This window comes from Schistocerca gregaria, chromosome 3 (assembly GCF_023897955.1).
Source record: "Schistocerca gregaria isolate iqSchGreg1 chromosome 3, iqSchGreg1.2, whole genome shotgun sequence".
NCBI lineage: Eukaryota > Metazoa > Arthropoda > Insecta > Orthoptera > Acrididae > Schistocerca > Schistocerca gregaria.
The window spans coordinates 256,527,406-256,543,574 of record NC_064922.1 but is presented as its reverse complement, the minus strand read 5'-3'; positions in this window follow the sequence as shown (position 1 = coordinate 256,543,574).

Sequence of the window (16,169 nt, the reverse complement as noted above, 5' to 3'; positions counted from 1 at the left end):
ATTAATATACTCCTGAGACCAAACAACAATCTGAACAATGGGTTACCAAGGGAGAATCTGCACCAAAAAAGGCGAATACCATTCCTTCGGCCTGAAAGGTTAAGGCCACTGTCTTCTGGGATTCGCAAGGGATGATCCACATCGACAATCTGGAAAAGGGTAAAACTATTACAGGTGCATATTATTCATTGTTATTGGACCGTTTGAAAACCGAACTGCAAGAAAAACGTCGGAGATTGGACTGCAAAAAATCCTTTTTCCATCACGACAATTCACCAGCACTCACCTCAGCAGTTGTGGTCACAAAATTAATGGAAATAGGATTCCAACTCGTTTCACATCCCCGCTATTCTCCAGACTTGGCTCCCTCGGACTACTATTTGTTCCCCAATTTGGCGGGACAAAGGTTTTATTCAAATGAGGAGGCGCTTGCAGCAACTAATAGCTGTTTTGCAGACTTGGACAATTCCTATTGTTTGGAAGGGATCAACAAATTAGAACAGCATTGGACGACGTTTATAAGTCTAAAAGTAGAGTATGTTAAAAAATAAAAAAAGGTTTACTCCAAAAAGGTAAGTAGTTTTTATTTTTGCACAGACTTTTCCAACGCCCCTCGTATTGCATTCACCTGCCGATACTGGCCTGCGACTTTCAATTAAAATGTCCTCCCCAGTACGGGAATTACATAACGTGTGCATGAGTACAGGTTGTGACGCACTAACGGTGGCGGTGACATATGGGAGTTTGGGTCGCGCCATGAGCCTTACATGGTCAGCCACATCAGTTAAAGCGATCACTCGCGTGAAGTGAGAAATCCGGGTCTGAGTCCCGTTTCGGCACAAATTTTCACTGTCCTCATTCCCTTGTACAGATGATTGTTCGTATTCGCAAACAAGTACTGCAAAATCGCATCTTCCCATTGTTATGATGGTGGTACTGTTTTTCTTGTTCACCTACATCCCCTGATTAGCCTCAATTAATCAACGTTTAAAGTGAGTGGATTGACATTTTACCTTGATTCAAAGCCATATTGCATGAAAAAATTTGCAATTATTTTTAGTTATTTTCCTGGTTTTTGTCCTCATCAGCCTGCTCATCTGCTGTGAATTTCTATACTTTGATATTCCGCCTTGATCGCACGAAGTTTTTATTTTTTGTTTTAAATACATACATGTCATCATCAGATTTCAAAAAAATAAAGAATCTATTTTTGCCAACCATGAACAAAAGCCTGTACGTCGGTTCCTACGAATTTGGACCAGTTGAGGCTAGCCGTTGTGTTACAACTTTGACGATAACATTTACATGAAAAAAATTTTGACTCCGTAGCCCAGCTTTCATATGCCTGAACGGATGTAAGAGTATACAGAACGGAAACTTAGCTGCAATCCATTCTCCAACATTTAGTGCGCATAAGGGAAGTCTGGCATATTTAACTGAGTAAAAAGCTGTGCAACGAACACGTTTTTTTTACTATCTTAATTGTCCGTTTTAGCTGTTGGGCTTAACTACAAGTAAACAGTTGTTCGATGTATTGTTAATGTTAGAAATACATAATTAGCAGTAGTAAGAGGAAAGACCACACAGAAAAAGTAACGAGCGGTTTCCACATAGCGGTTGATATCACTACTTGAGGAAAATTAGTTTCCGTATTTTCTTGCTATGAACAATAAAAACTTAAAAATTATAAAAAAATACTGCCAGTAATTTAAACAATGTTACACACCTCGATAAGGTTTGCATCACCTCGGTTTTGAGAGTTCCGGAACCTGTACAGAAAACTGAATAGAGATCAACATAAAAATCATTTCCACCCTTTTTATTGCTCATGAAAACCAAACATTGCATGTTGTACCACCAAACAGCGAGACCTTCAGAGGTGTTGGTCCAGATTGCTGTACACACCGGTACCTCTAATACCACGTAACACGTCCTCTTGCATGCCTGTATTTGTCGTGGCATACTATCCACTACTTCATCAAGGCACTGTTGGTCCAGATTGTCTCGCTCCTCAGCGTAGATCCCTCAGAGTGTTTGGTGGGTCACGTTGTCAATAAACAGCCCTTTTAAATATATCCCAGGCGTGTTCGATAGGGTTCATGACTGAAGAACATGCTGGCCGCTCATGTCGAGCGATGTAGTTATGCTGATGGTAGTCATTCACAAGATGTGCACGATGGGGGCGCGAATTGTCGTCCATGAAGACGAATGCCTCGTCAATATGCTGACGATATAGTTGCACTATCGGTCGGAATATGGCACTCACGTATCGTACAGCCGTTACGACGCCTTCCACGACCACTAGCGGCGTACGTCGGTTACACATAATGCCACCCTAGAACAAAAGCAAACCTCAGCCTTGCTGCACCCGCTGGATGGTGTGTCTAAGCAAGGCGTTCAGGCTGACCGGGTTGCCTCCAAACACGTCTCTGATGATTGGCTGCTTAAAGGCATATGCGGCACTCATCGGTGAAGAGAACGTGATACCAATCCTGAGTGGTTCATTCGGCATCTTTTTGGGCCCGTCTGTACCTCTGTGTCGTGGCTGGAAAAATTGACCTCGCCATGGACGTCGGGAGTGAAGTTGCGCACCATGCAGCCTATTACGCACAGTTTGAGTCGTAACACGATGTCCTGCGGCTGCACGAAAAGCATTATTCAACATGGTGGCGTTGCTGTCAGGGTTCCTCCGAGCCATAATCCATAGGTAGCAGTCATCCACTGCAGTAATAGACCTTGGACAGCCTGAGCGATGTATGTCATCGACAGTTCCTATCTCTCTGTATCTCCTTCATGTCCGAACATTATCGCTGTTGCTCACTTCGAGATGCCTGGACATTTCCCTTGTTGAGAGCCTTTCCTGGCACAAACAATGCTGACGCGATCGAACTGCGGTATTGACCGTCTAAGCATGGTTGAACTACAGACAACACTAGCCGTGTACCTCCTTCCTGGTGGAATGACTGGCACTAATCGGTTGTCGGATCCTCTCCGTCTAATAGGCGCTGCTCATGTATGGTTGTTTACCTCTTTGGGCGGGTTTAGTGACATCTCTGAACAGTAAAAGGGGCTATGTCTGTGGTACAATATCCACAGTCAACGTCTATCTTCAGGAGTTCTGGGAACCGAGGTGATGCAAAACTTTTTTTGATGTGTGTAGATCATCTACTGGAGTTAGTGTATCGGTAGAGCTTCTTCTTTTCCTTTATCAAATAAAAAATGATTTTTTTTTTTTTTTTTGGATTTGCACGTTTTCTTCACTTGTATATCGATTCTGAGCAAACTAATTGGAACACATAATTAGTTGCTTCCTTATCTTAAAGTTTCATATCACAGGTGATGAAGTGTCTATTTTTTTCGAGATTGGTCACAGTTACTGTGATGCTTAATTGCATAGTGTTCAGCAGCATAAAATTTTGAAGGGCTTGCAGTGAAAAGTGCGGCCGCTGGCTACTTTACGTTTCGTTCTCTTTCGTTGATACATTGCTCTGTACTGAATATAGCGTACATATCGAAATTGTTTTTGAAGATGGCAGGAAAGCCACAGCTCACTACAGTATGGAGAAGATGGAGGTTAATTTTATGTGAGTGTGATGCCTGACGGCACAACATGCCAGTAGCCTGCAGCACAGTCATGAAAAGTTCGTGCAAGTACACGCATGTTTCTGAAATTAGTAATCATGATTTTAGGACAAAGCTTAACAAAGTTTGCGACACTTATCAGTCGACATTTATTAAACAATATCATTCATGTTACATAATGTGAACTAACATGCCAGGGTATAATATAAAACATTTGTATGCATTAAATTTTAATGGAGCCTACTGTCTTTAATTCGAAATAAATTCGCTAAATGCGAATATCTTGGCATCATCTGTGCTAGATGTAGATGTACTACCTGTGACTGAGATGTGAAAATTTGTGCTGGACTGGATTCGAACTCGAATTTTCCCTTGTCGCGAGCGGTCGCCTTATCAACTTCTTCTATGCACACCACTTTGTTTCGAACTAATTTCGAATGGCTGTCAATTGTCATTAATGAGTATTCATCCAGATGTGATACCTATGTGTTACTTGCATCTCGAAAATGTGAATGAAAATTACAGCTCTGATACGAATACTGAAATTCCTGCGAAGTCCTGTAACTGCTGTTTCTGTTGGAAATGAAGTTGATTTACCAGCTCGAAGTCCCATAAAAGAAAAATTAAGAAGTAAAAGAAAATTGACACAAGGAAAGAACCGGTATTTACAGCACAAAGTAACTTAATTGTTGTCTGAAGCTAAAAGCAGTGACCGTTCACAGCTCACACTTGTGAAAAGTAATGATTTTAAGAGCTTATTTGATATGTTTTTGACTACAGATTTATCACAAGTAGCTTGCCTGACTTTTCTTTCGTAAAAGTTTTCATTTAGTCTGTTAGATTAATCCCGTTTCGTAAGAATGTCCATTTCAAGCCGTACTAGTCAGAAGCTGTCGTTTCACGTTTACTCCGTTTCAATGTGGCGTCGAGCGCCACACTTGACTTCATACAAATCAGAGAAGCAACCTTAGGCTTACCTTTCAGAATACTCTCTATTCTGAGACAGTACGGTGAATGCGGTACGACAGTCCAACCAAATTTGACAGTGAGTTCCACTGTCGCAAAACCATTGCGGGACCTGCCGCTATCATGATGCAATCGCAAGTTTGTGTTCTTCTTTGACCTAAACCTGGAAATTAGCGCTTTCGGCTGGTCAGTTCGTCTAGTAGCATTCTGAATTGACAATTGCTGAATGCTCCGAGACATCCAAATAAACCAAAGCCTGCGTACCCTAGACAACTGTGCACATCACTTTGCCTGCAGATGGCTATCTTCTTCTTTGCTGGAGAACTCATTTGTCGGGACTCCATGAACTGACTTTTGCATTTCTGCTTGTAGTGGTTACACAACGTCTAATCAGCGATGACATTGTTCAGAAAATTGTCTCCTCCATCCTTATATTGTCACGTTAAATTTTCGTATGATAATTCCCTCCTTTTTTTCCTTTGTCTGTGTGAAAGTGTCCGCAGGGTCCATCTGAGACACCAAGGTTGCTTAACAATGCGATATCGACTATCGAAGGGAAGTCGATTGCGGCATATAATAACAAACTCTTTGACCCTAACCAAAATTTATATCAAGCGAATTCCATTTTTTATATTTTACACTCATTTATGACAACATGATAGTTCAACTGATACACTACTTTTCTTTCGAAATTGTGTGAACAAATCCATATTTCAAATGGTGAAACTGGTTTTATACGCTACCCCATATTTTGTTACCGTGAACAGCCATAGGCTTAATAATAACTGAAGACCACAATAGGATAATAGGTTTCATTGGTGACTGACGCATTTCTAATTCCAAATCTGGATCACGTACTAACGAAGGGAGCGGTTGCAAAATATTAAAATTCAATTAAAAGAAGATTTTGAAAAGTTACATTTACTCACGAGATGCTGGTGGACAAAATATACACAGACAGCTAACACCCAAACACATCCACTGAAATAATACTAATAAAATATAAATGATAATATTACTTTCTCCTCTACTTCAGAAATATCTGAGGCAAGTTTTGGACTCAGCAAGAAAATTTCTTTAGGATGAGACACTTGGTACATCAGTTCTCAGTCGTTTTAGATTTCGTAAAAAATTCATTTATTTTATTTTGCTGAGATGGGAGAAAATTTCATGGAATTAATTGCGGACTGAAGTATGGTTGCTACCATGTCAATATAAATCCAAAGAAATCTAATATACAACAAAAAACTCTTTTAATAGAATAAGAATGTAAGACACTAGCCATTACTTAGTTTAATTCTGTTTCTAAATACATGCTCCATAAATTGGGGGGACAGTCATATAAGATTCTGCTAAAATTATTGGATATAGGCCCGCGTTTAATACGAAACAATGTTTTTTCTTGTTACTCAAATATGTTTCAGCGTCTCCTTGCCATCATCAGTGGGTTTTACTTATTGGACAACTGTAAACGTGAGCATATTTTAGGTTGTAACTGATTTAACAAAATGAGGCCTAAAGGCAGTTTCTGTTCTTACCTTGATTTTACATTATATGGTTTTGCAGGACCATCTGTTTGTTGTCTTGCACTGCTAGCTTGCCATCTGCATTCCAGACGACGTAAATGTGAATTGTATCAGCGACTTAACCTGTGTCTTGTTTTTTTAAAGATGTGATTTTGGTGTGGCAACATGTTTTGTGTACATATTTGCTATTACTCGCGTTTTGTTGTGACCGATACTTCTTCTTTCTCATTCTGAGGGCACTGCACACACGTATTAAATGTGGTTTACAGATGCCAAGCTGTCAGTGCAGCACACTACACAGATGGTCCTGCAAAATCATGTAACGAAAATACAAGGTAAGAACAAAAACTAACAGAACCTGTCTTTAGATCTCATTTTGTTAGATCAATTATAACCTGAAATGTGTTCACTTTTACAGTGATGATAGCACAGAGGCGCTGAAACATGATTAGGTAACAAGAAAATACAGAGGTTTGCATAAAAGGCGGAACTTATTTCCATTACAAGAGCTGCAAATCCAAAAGATGAAGATTTTGCTACAAGCCAAGTGTCACTTCAGAGTGAATTGACGTTATAGTAGGCTAAGTAGACCTGCAATACCTCTAACCTTTATGAACGCCAGCAAAACGTAGATTGGCAACAATGCTAAAACATGAACGTCAGTGGTGACTGTGAGCGCTTGTTGTCGGTTCTTTACGAAGTAAATACTGTGCTACGAAGCAGTGATTTGATTTATGAATATTCACAATGCACACCCGATCAGAAGTATCCAGACACCTATTAATTAACATCAATGTAGGATGTGCCCGGCCTTTGCCTTTATGGTGGTTTGAAACCTGCTGGGGACACTATCAGTGATGTGTATGTGCAGGAATGGCAGCCCACTCTTCCTAAAGAGCGAAACCAGAGAAGGATGTGGCCTTGAAAGCTGGGGTCTGGAGTGAAGTTGACGTTGTAACAAGGGAAACTCCCCATCACACTCTCCTCAGATTTAGTGGCAAAATGGCCCATAGGATAGTCCGTCACAAACTGAACACAGATCAAGCATGAAAACAGGAAGAAGATGTACTTAACTGTGGAAAAAAGAAGCAAAATAGAAGCACTGAACACTCCAAGATTAACATGTGCAACACTGAGCTACTATGAATGGCCGTGAAATTGTGGTCTTGAGGTCACGGTGTTGGACCGAACCGGGTTCACATCTCCCTCACGTCTAACTTTTTTTCCCAGCAAATTATGAACTGTCCGTCCGCTCATTGACGCGTCCGTCCGCTGTATTCAAATTTGTGTCTGTATCGTGTCGTAACGTCCATTGACAACAGCGAAATGTAACGAAGGGACTTCAAGAAGTATGTATCTCCTATTTATTCTACACAAGAACCACATGTTATGGCTCTTGCATCACACCCGTTTATTTGTTGTTTTTATTTGTATGAGTGGTCTATGAGGCATCTCGCCTGCTCTTAGTACTCATCACATTTACTTGCGACGGTAATATATTCTTAGCAGATGATTTATAAGCTAAACCAACGTATGGTATGACGCTTGCCAAGAGTGCAGAAGGAGAAAAGACACATCAGTGACAAGACGGGCAGTTCTTCAGTCGACTAATTTCGCAATCCGTCTGCACATGAGTTCTACCTAGGCTTCTTTCAGCAGTGGATGCTCTTTCGCGTCTCCACAATCACATCGCCAACAGTGAAGCTGGGCAGCTTTAGGAAGGCTGAAATTTCCCTGATGAATCTGTTACTAAAGCGACAACCAACGACTAGTCCACGTTAAAAGTCACTATACTTTCCTAACCGACCCATTTTGCTTCGCTACTGATAACACAAGACTCCTGCCATCTTTTTATATTTGTCCGACCACCTCTTGTGACATCTAGCGGTCAATTTCGTATTATTACGGGTGTCCGAATCCTTTTGATCAGACAGGGTAATTTCAAAACCCACATGATGGTGTAAGTGAACATCGGGACCAGAGACCTGAAATTGATTGTAGCCATTAAATACATCACGTTACATTGATGAGATCTACAAGTTGAATTGAATGACGGCTCAGGTTTTATTCCTGTCGACCTCAACATACATAACGCCACAACGTCTTGTACAGGGTTGTGCAAAAGTCACTGGACACAGGGCACTGATTTAAACAAAAGATTGAATTTATATAACATTAAAAATACAAACTGTACTTACAATTACTTCAATGTTTAAACTGTTTTCTGTCTTGATTAATATATCTTGAAGTCTTTTTGGGACACTGCTACATACTCTATGGCGTACTTCAACCATATTTTTCTGAAGGTACATTGACTGGAGATAACTATTTGGATAAGCTTCAGAATTACGTCGTACCAGGACTTATGACATGTGCTGAAAACTCTTGTACAGAATGAATAATGTTCAATAATTCTCGTCTTGTTCTTGTATCGGGGACGCAAAAAATCGGATGGTAGGTGTTTTTTTATTTTAATGCGTGATTTAATTCTGTAACAAAATAAACATAGCTTCACAAGCTGTTTAAGTTAGAGTTGGAAGATAACGTATGAGTTCCAATCGTTTTACTAGTCGCTACCAACCTTGGCTTTCGAAACTACACTGCCCATCACATTCATGTGATCACGTGTCAAAAGCCTGAATATCAACATGTTGCACTGCGGACCGCTGCGAGACGTGCAAGAAGAGAGTCAATGAGGTTCTGGGAGGAACCGACAGGATTCTGGAGCCATGGCGAGTCAACTGCCGTGGCCAGGTTTCTCAGTTGAGCACCCATGATGCGAACAGTCCGATCGAGGTGGTCCCATACATTCTCGATTTGGTTTAAATCCGGGGTGTTTGGTGGCCAGGGGAGGGCGGCTAACTCAGCCTGGTGCTCTTCAAATCACAGGCGTCCTCTGAGAGCTGTGTGAGACCTGATATCGCCATTCTGGTAGTGATATTGTGCCGAGAAAAAGCAAACTGCATGCAGGGGTGGATAAGGTCCGCACGGCTAGGTGCGTACTTGTCTTGATCCATTGTTCCTTCTAGAATGACGACCTCACCCGTGGAAGGCCACGAAACATTCCCCAAACCATAACGCTCTGGCGTGCAACTTCCAGCTTTCGTAGCCTATGAACAGCAGTCACTACGGTTGCACGAACTAGGAGCCTGCTGCGGAGGCCCTTACGTGCAGTAATATTCGCTGAAGAGTCGTTGAGGAGACAGTTGACAGCCGCTTGGTTGATCTGGGCGGCCATTAGTTCAACAGTGACACACCTATTAGCCAGTACACATATCCACAGCCGTCGTTAATCCCTGTCATCTATGGCCGCTGGTTCACCACCGTTGCCTAGACTTAGTTTCTGGACAGTGCCATTTTGTCATGCGCAGTTTACTTTAACCATGGGGGCACGCAAACAGATTACAAACGTAACTGTTTCAGAAATGCGTCCACCCTTGGCCGGAAAGTCAATGATCATGCCTTTCTGGACATCAAATAATCGCTTCTTTTCTGCATTACTACAACGTCTCCACTGCTTTCCATGCGCCCCCCTTTATTACCCTCCATAAATAGGCTGCCACCTGAGCCATGCACGACTGGTGTTCATTCCATTAATTGTTTGTCATCTTCTATTACGTTAGTGCCGCCTCGTTTTCTTATTCCATTTACTAGGGTCACTACCTTCCTGCCTTACTTGCCCGTGAGTGGCAGCAGCAGCGCGTATCGATAAGCGCACTGTCGTGCCATCTCTGGTGTGACTGATAGTATTTCCGGGTCGACTTGTGTTGGGTGAAGTGAGTGGGAGACGCACGAGCAGTGCAGTCACGGACGGACCAGCAGTCCAGTCTGTCGTTGGCGTGGAGCATCAAGCAAGACCCTGCCAGGTGGAGTCAGGCTGGAGTCGCTGGCGGCGTGCACACGTGGTTGGAGTGTGAGGTGCTGCTTGCGAGTGCTACGAAGTTCGTCGCCCACCGATCTTGGACATGAAAGTTGAGTCCTCACGTAACTTACTATCGTGCCTCAACTGTTTACACTGTAAGTAGTCTGTTTAGGTTTTTATATTGGTAACGACATGCAGCGCTCTGTATGAAAATCACTGACTGTGCCGTGTGCAGTCTGAGGCTGGTCGGCATTGTTGCAATATTCGCTATTGTAGTGTTGGGCAGTTGGCTGTTAACAGCGCGTAGCGTTGCACAGTTGGAGGTGAGCCGCCAGCAGTGGTGGATGTGAGGAGTGAGATGGCGGAATTTTGAGAGCGAACGATCTGGACGTGTGTCCATCAGAAAGAGTAAATTTGTATTATTGGATATCATGAACTGATACATATATAACTCCGCAACGCTACGCGCTGTTGGAGGTGATCCGCCAGCAGTGGTGGATGTGGGGAGAGAGATGGCGGAATTTTGAGAGCGGACGATCTGGACGTGTGTCCATCAGAAAGAGTAAATTTGTATTATTGGATATCATGAACTGATACATATATAACTCCGCAACGCTACGCGCTGTTGGAGGTGATCCGCCAGCAGTGGTGGATGTGGGGAGAGAGATGGCGGAATTTTGAGAGCGGACGATCTGGACGTGTGTCCATCAGAAAGAGTAAATTTGTAATATTGGATATCAAGGACTGATATATATATATATATATATATATATATATATATATATATATATATATATATATATATATATATATATAATGACTTTTGAACACTACTAAGGTAAATACATTGTTTATTCTCTATCAAAATCTTTCATTTGCTAACTAAACCTATCAGTAGTTAGTGCCTTCAGTAGTTTGAATCTTTTATTTAGCTGGCAGTATTGGCGATCGCTGTATTGCAGTAGTTCGAGTAACGAAGATTTTTGTGAGGTAAGTGATTCATGAAAGGTATAGGTTAAAGTTAGTCAGGGCCATTCTTTTGTAGGGATTACTGAAAGTCAGATTGCGTTGCGCTAAAAAATATTGTGTCAGTTTAAGCACAGTCATGTATAATTTTTCTAAGCGGACGTTTCACCGTCTGGTTGTTAGCTGCGAGTGCCGTATGATTGTTCCGCCTGCCTGGGTTACTTCCCTTCAAGGGGACTCTCCCAACATTCCACTCTTTCTTTTATCTCAGCCAGCGTCAGTACTATCGTTGGTGTGTGTCGTTACGTGTTGACGTGAACGTTTAAGTTTAGTTCCTTTGTTCGTTTGTTTCGTTTTTGTCACTGTTAAAATGCTAACCATTGAAGAACGTGTGTTTTTAGTCGAACAAGTGTTCAAAGCTGGCGGTAAATACACAATTTCGGTTCGTCAAACATTTAATTAAGTTTTCCCGGAGACAACACTCCCACATCGCGATACTGTGCGAGATTTGATTAACAAAACTCGAAGTACGGGTTCAGTGACAGATGCACCGAGAAGTGGTCGCCCTAGCGTTTTGTCTGAGGATAGACTACTCGATATTTCCGATAAAATGTCCATGAGACCGAATAGATCAGTAAGGAAACTCGCCCAGGAAATCGATGTTAGTGTCGGAACGGCCCACACAGCTGTAAGGAAAAAATTGGAACTTTTCCCATACAAAGTGACAGCCGTGCTAAGAACTGAAAAATACTGATCATGGCAAGAGACTGCCCTATTGTCAATGGTTCAAAAATTTGGTTCAGCAAAATGGAGGGCATACTCTTAATGAAACGTTTTTCACTGATGAGGCGTGGTTTCATTTATCCAGGTACATGAACTCGCAAAATTCTCGTATGTGGAGTACTGCAAATCTATCGTGTATTCACGAGGAACCTCTTCATTCTGTGAAAATAGGAGTTTGGATAGCAATTTCTAGACGTCGGATTGTGGTCCCCATATTTTTCAACTAAGCAATAACCGCACAACGACACTGCAGTGATATTCTATACCCATTCATAGGAGAACTTGTGTTAAGTGAAATACTGAACGGTTATTTTCATCAAGATGGTGCACCCGCGCATACAGCTCGCGTTTCAATCTCGCTGCTTGCTGATGTTTTTCGTGATCGCATGATTTCACAGGGACTTTGGCCTCCACGATCGCCTGACCTAACGCCGACTTTTTCTTCTGTGGTGCAGCGAAAGCATATGTCTATAAAAACCGTCTAAAATCCATCGATGAACTGAAAACTGCAATATCGACTTTCACTGCTTCTGTTGCAGAAGAAATGTTACAGCTTGTGTTTCGAAACATGATTAGACGAATTGAATTGTGTATTCAACAACAGGGGAGGGGGGGGAGATACTTTCAACATTTAATGTGAAAATTTTTACGTAAAAATGAATATTCAATAAATTAATAACTTTTATTCACTGAATTTCATGTTGGTATATTCACTACGGCACGCGCGGCTAACCATCATACGACATTGCGGAGAGACGTTTTGAATACCCCGTATTTCCGTGCGTAATACAGTGCTGCCAGGGACTCAGTTAATGTGTCCGAGTGGGATTATGTTGGTGTAGCACCAGATTTTGTCCGCTGATGTCCTGTTGGTTTAATTGTGCTGCAACAGAAAAATTAATGTGTGAGATGACACAAATAAATGATTCACTTCCTCACTGGTAAACAAATGGCGCCAATTCATACCAACCAACGCTTGTTAAATATGTTGGGAGACGATAAAGTATGTATGAGCAATGTGAGGCGGTGGGTACTGCGATCCAGTAGTTGCGAAAAGGATATGTGCGACAAGCCACGCTCAGGTCGACCCTGCTCAACTGTCATCTCACATAAAACATGATCCCAACCTATTCAGTAGATTTGTGCGGTCACACCAGGCCAAGTTTAAGGAAATTTGTGTAAGGATTATGGGATCAAAGTGCTGAGGTCACCGGTCCCTGGACTTACGCACTAGTTAACCTAACTTGAACTAACTTACGCTAAGGAGAACACATACACCCATGCCCGAGGGAGGACTCGAACCTCCGACGGGGAGAGCCGCGTGAACCGTGACAAGACGCATGAGGTCGAACGGCTACCCCACACGGCGCCAAGTTTAAGTTAAGCGGACAAGAGAACACTCATTGCCGGCCGCGGTGGTTTCGCGGTTCTAGGCGCGCGGTTCGGAACCGTGTGACTGCTACGGTCGCAGGTTCGAATCCTGCCTCGGGCATGGATGTGTGTGATGTCTTTAGGTTAGTTAGGTTTAAAAAAGAATCGCCAAATCCATCTGAAACTGTGTAACAGTTTTTCATCTAGCTTTTACCAAAAATAATGAGAAAACGTAGATTGTGTTCTAAATAAACCGTCCCGTGTCATTCGGTGTTGTGCAGTGCAGTGCAGTTGAGTCCCATAGTGCTCAGAGCCATTTGAACCATTTTTGGAACGCACATAACTGCTCTTACTCGTGTGTTGACAATCGAAATATTTTGTTAGAAGAACCACTGAATCAACCTCGTGTGAGTGTTTGGGGGACAATATCATCATTTGGCGTACTTACCATTATTAAGGCCAAGCGTTTCAAACTGTAATTTTTGGTGGTCACCAAGATGGCGGTGACCGTTAGAGAAGCTCCACGGCTTGAACAAGGATGCCAGGATCGCAGGGATGCATTTGCAGGAGGTAGTTGTCGGTTAGGACCTCCCTGGTAATGGCAACGTAACAGATCTGGAGAATGCCTGCGAGATACTAGGGTTGAGAGGTGGACATGTCAAACAACTTTATTAAAGAAAATTAGTTATGCTAATATATTCAACACCCCCTTTAACTGCCAGTTCCCATCACACGACAGAAAATTTATGGAGGAAATTATGATATGGCCCTGTTAGTGGTCGATTTAATAGTTGCACCTTTGACATAATTCTGTAAATGATAATTTAATAGTTGATCACTCGCCTCTGGCAAAGGGCCCTGATAAGATAGGTGTAATACAACTACAAAATAATACAAAGATTTTGGTATCACAAGGTGATTTATTGCGAGAATTGCTGAACTATTACGCCAGCCGGAGTGGCCGAGCGGTTCTAGGAGCTACAGTCGGGAACCGCGCGACCGCTACGGTCGCAGGTTCGAATCCTGCCTCGGGCATGGATGTGTGTGATGTCTTTAGGTTAGTTAGGTTTAAAAAAGAATCGCCAAATCCATCTGAAACTGTATAACAGTTCTTCATTTAACTTTTACCAAAAATAATAAGAAAACGTAGATTGTGTTCTAAATAAACCGTCCTGTGTAATTCGGGGTTGTGCAGTGCAGTGAGCAGCACCACAACGTGTGACGTCACAGTGCTCGTCTTCCAACATACAAAACTAACGGAATATAAGTTCTACACAAAATTGCAATTCGAATTTTGAAAGAATAAATGTCCAACATGCTTTCATTAAAATGTCCCTTAATTTTACGTGCACAGACTAAGTAAAATCCTGAACACTAAATGACAAGTACATATGACAATGCACTGTTAGAATAGGATTGTGTGACTTGGTAAATGAGATTGGAACTAAATTTTACTGAACTGAACGTGATAACAATTTTGAAATGCACAGCTTAACTGTGAAGGTTTATCCTGTGTCCTGACTCTTGTTAAACTGGCCGTAACAAATTTTTGTTATTTACCTTGTGCCAATGGAAACTCAGTACTGCTCGAAAGTCATGAACGTTAATATGTAGCGCAGCAGCAAACTAGCTAAAAAAGAGGAACCTTGCCCAAGTGCACTGCAAATAAAAGCAACTATGCTAAATACATTACACATTTAGCCTGAGCAAGTGCGTTTCGGTAAATGGAATGCGGCAACACACGATTACAAAATAAAACTTTCATGAGGGGACTGTGGTAGAAACTGATATCCTGAACTATTTAGAAGAGACTAACATTAAAACATTGTATTGTGAATTATGGAAGTTATTCCTTAACAATTACAACAATCTTTACAAAATTCAGTTTTTATACACTGACGCGCCGAAGGAACAGATATAGGCATGCGTATTCAAATACAGAGATGTGTAAACGGGCAGAATACGGCGCTACGGCCGGAAGTATGACACAAGTGCCTGGCCAGTTGTTAGGTCGGTTACTGCTGCTACAATGGCTGGTTATCAAGATTTAAGTGAGTTAGAACGTGGTGTTACAGTCAGCGCATTAGCGATGAGACACAGCATTTCCGAGATAGTGATGAAGTGGGGATTTTCCCGTACGACCATTTCACAAGTGTAACGTGAATATCAGGAATCTGGTAAAACATCGCAGCGGCTGGAAAAACATCCTCCAAGAACAGGACCAACTACGATTGAAGAGAATCGTTCAACGTGACGGAAGTGCAACCCCTCCGCAAACTGCTGCAGATTTCAATGCTAGGTCACCAACAAGTGTCAGCGTGCAAACCATTCCACGAAACATCATCGATATGGCTTTCGGAGCCGAAGGCCCACTCGTGTACCATTGATAACTGCTCGACACAAAGCTTTACGCCACGCCTGGCCCCGTCACAGCGACATTACACTGTTGATGACTGGAAACATATTGCAAGGTCGGACGAGTCTCGTTTCAAATTGTATGGAGTGGATGGATGTTACGAGTAGTATGACAGCCTCATGAATCCATGGGCCCTGCATGTCAGCAGGGGACTGTTCAAGCTTGTGGAGGCTCTGTAATGATGTGGTGCGTGTGCAGTTGGAGTGATATGGGACCCCTGATCCGTCTAGATACGACTCTGACAGGTGATACATACGTAAGCATCCTGTCTGATCACCTGCGTCCATTCATGTCCATTGTGAATTCCCACTGACCTGGGCAATTCCAGCAGGAGAATGTGACACCCCACACGTTCAGATTTGCTACAGAGTCTCCAGGAATACTCTTCTGACTTTAAATACTTCCGCTGGCCAACAAACTCTCCAGAAGTGAACATTAACGAGCATATCTGGGATATCTTGTAACAAGCCGTTCAGAAGAGATCTCCACCCCATCTTACTCTTTCGGATTCATGGTGTCAGTTCCCTCCAGCACTACTTCAGACATTAGTCGAGTCCATGCCACATCGTGTTGCGGAACTTCTGTGTGCTCGTGGGAGCCCTACTCGATATTAGGCAAGTGTACCAGTTTCTTTGGCTCTTCAGTGTAGAAACATTACTCTGCCATATAATACGTTACTGGAATGGTAAAGGAGTGA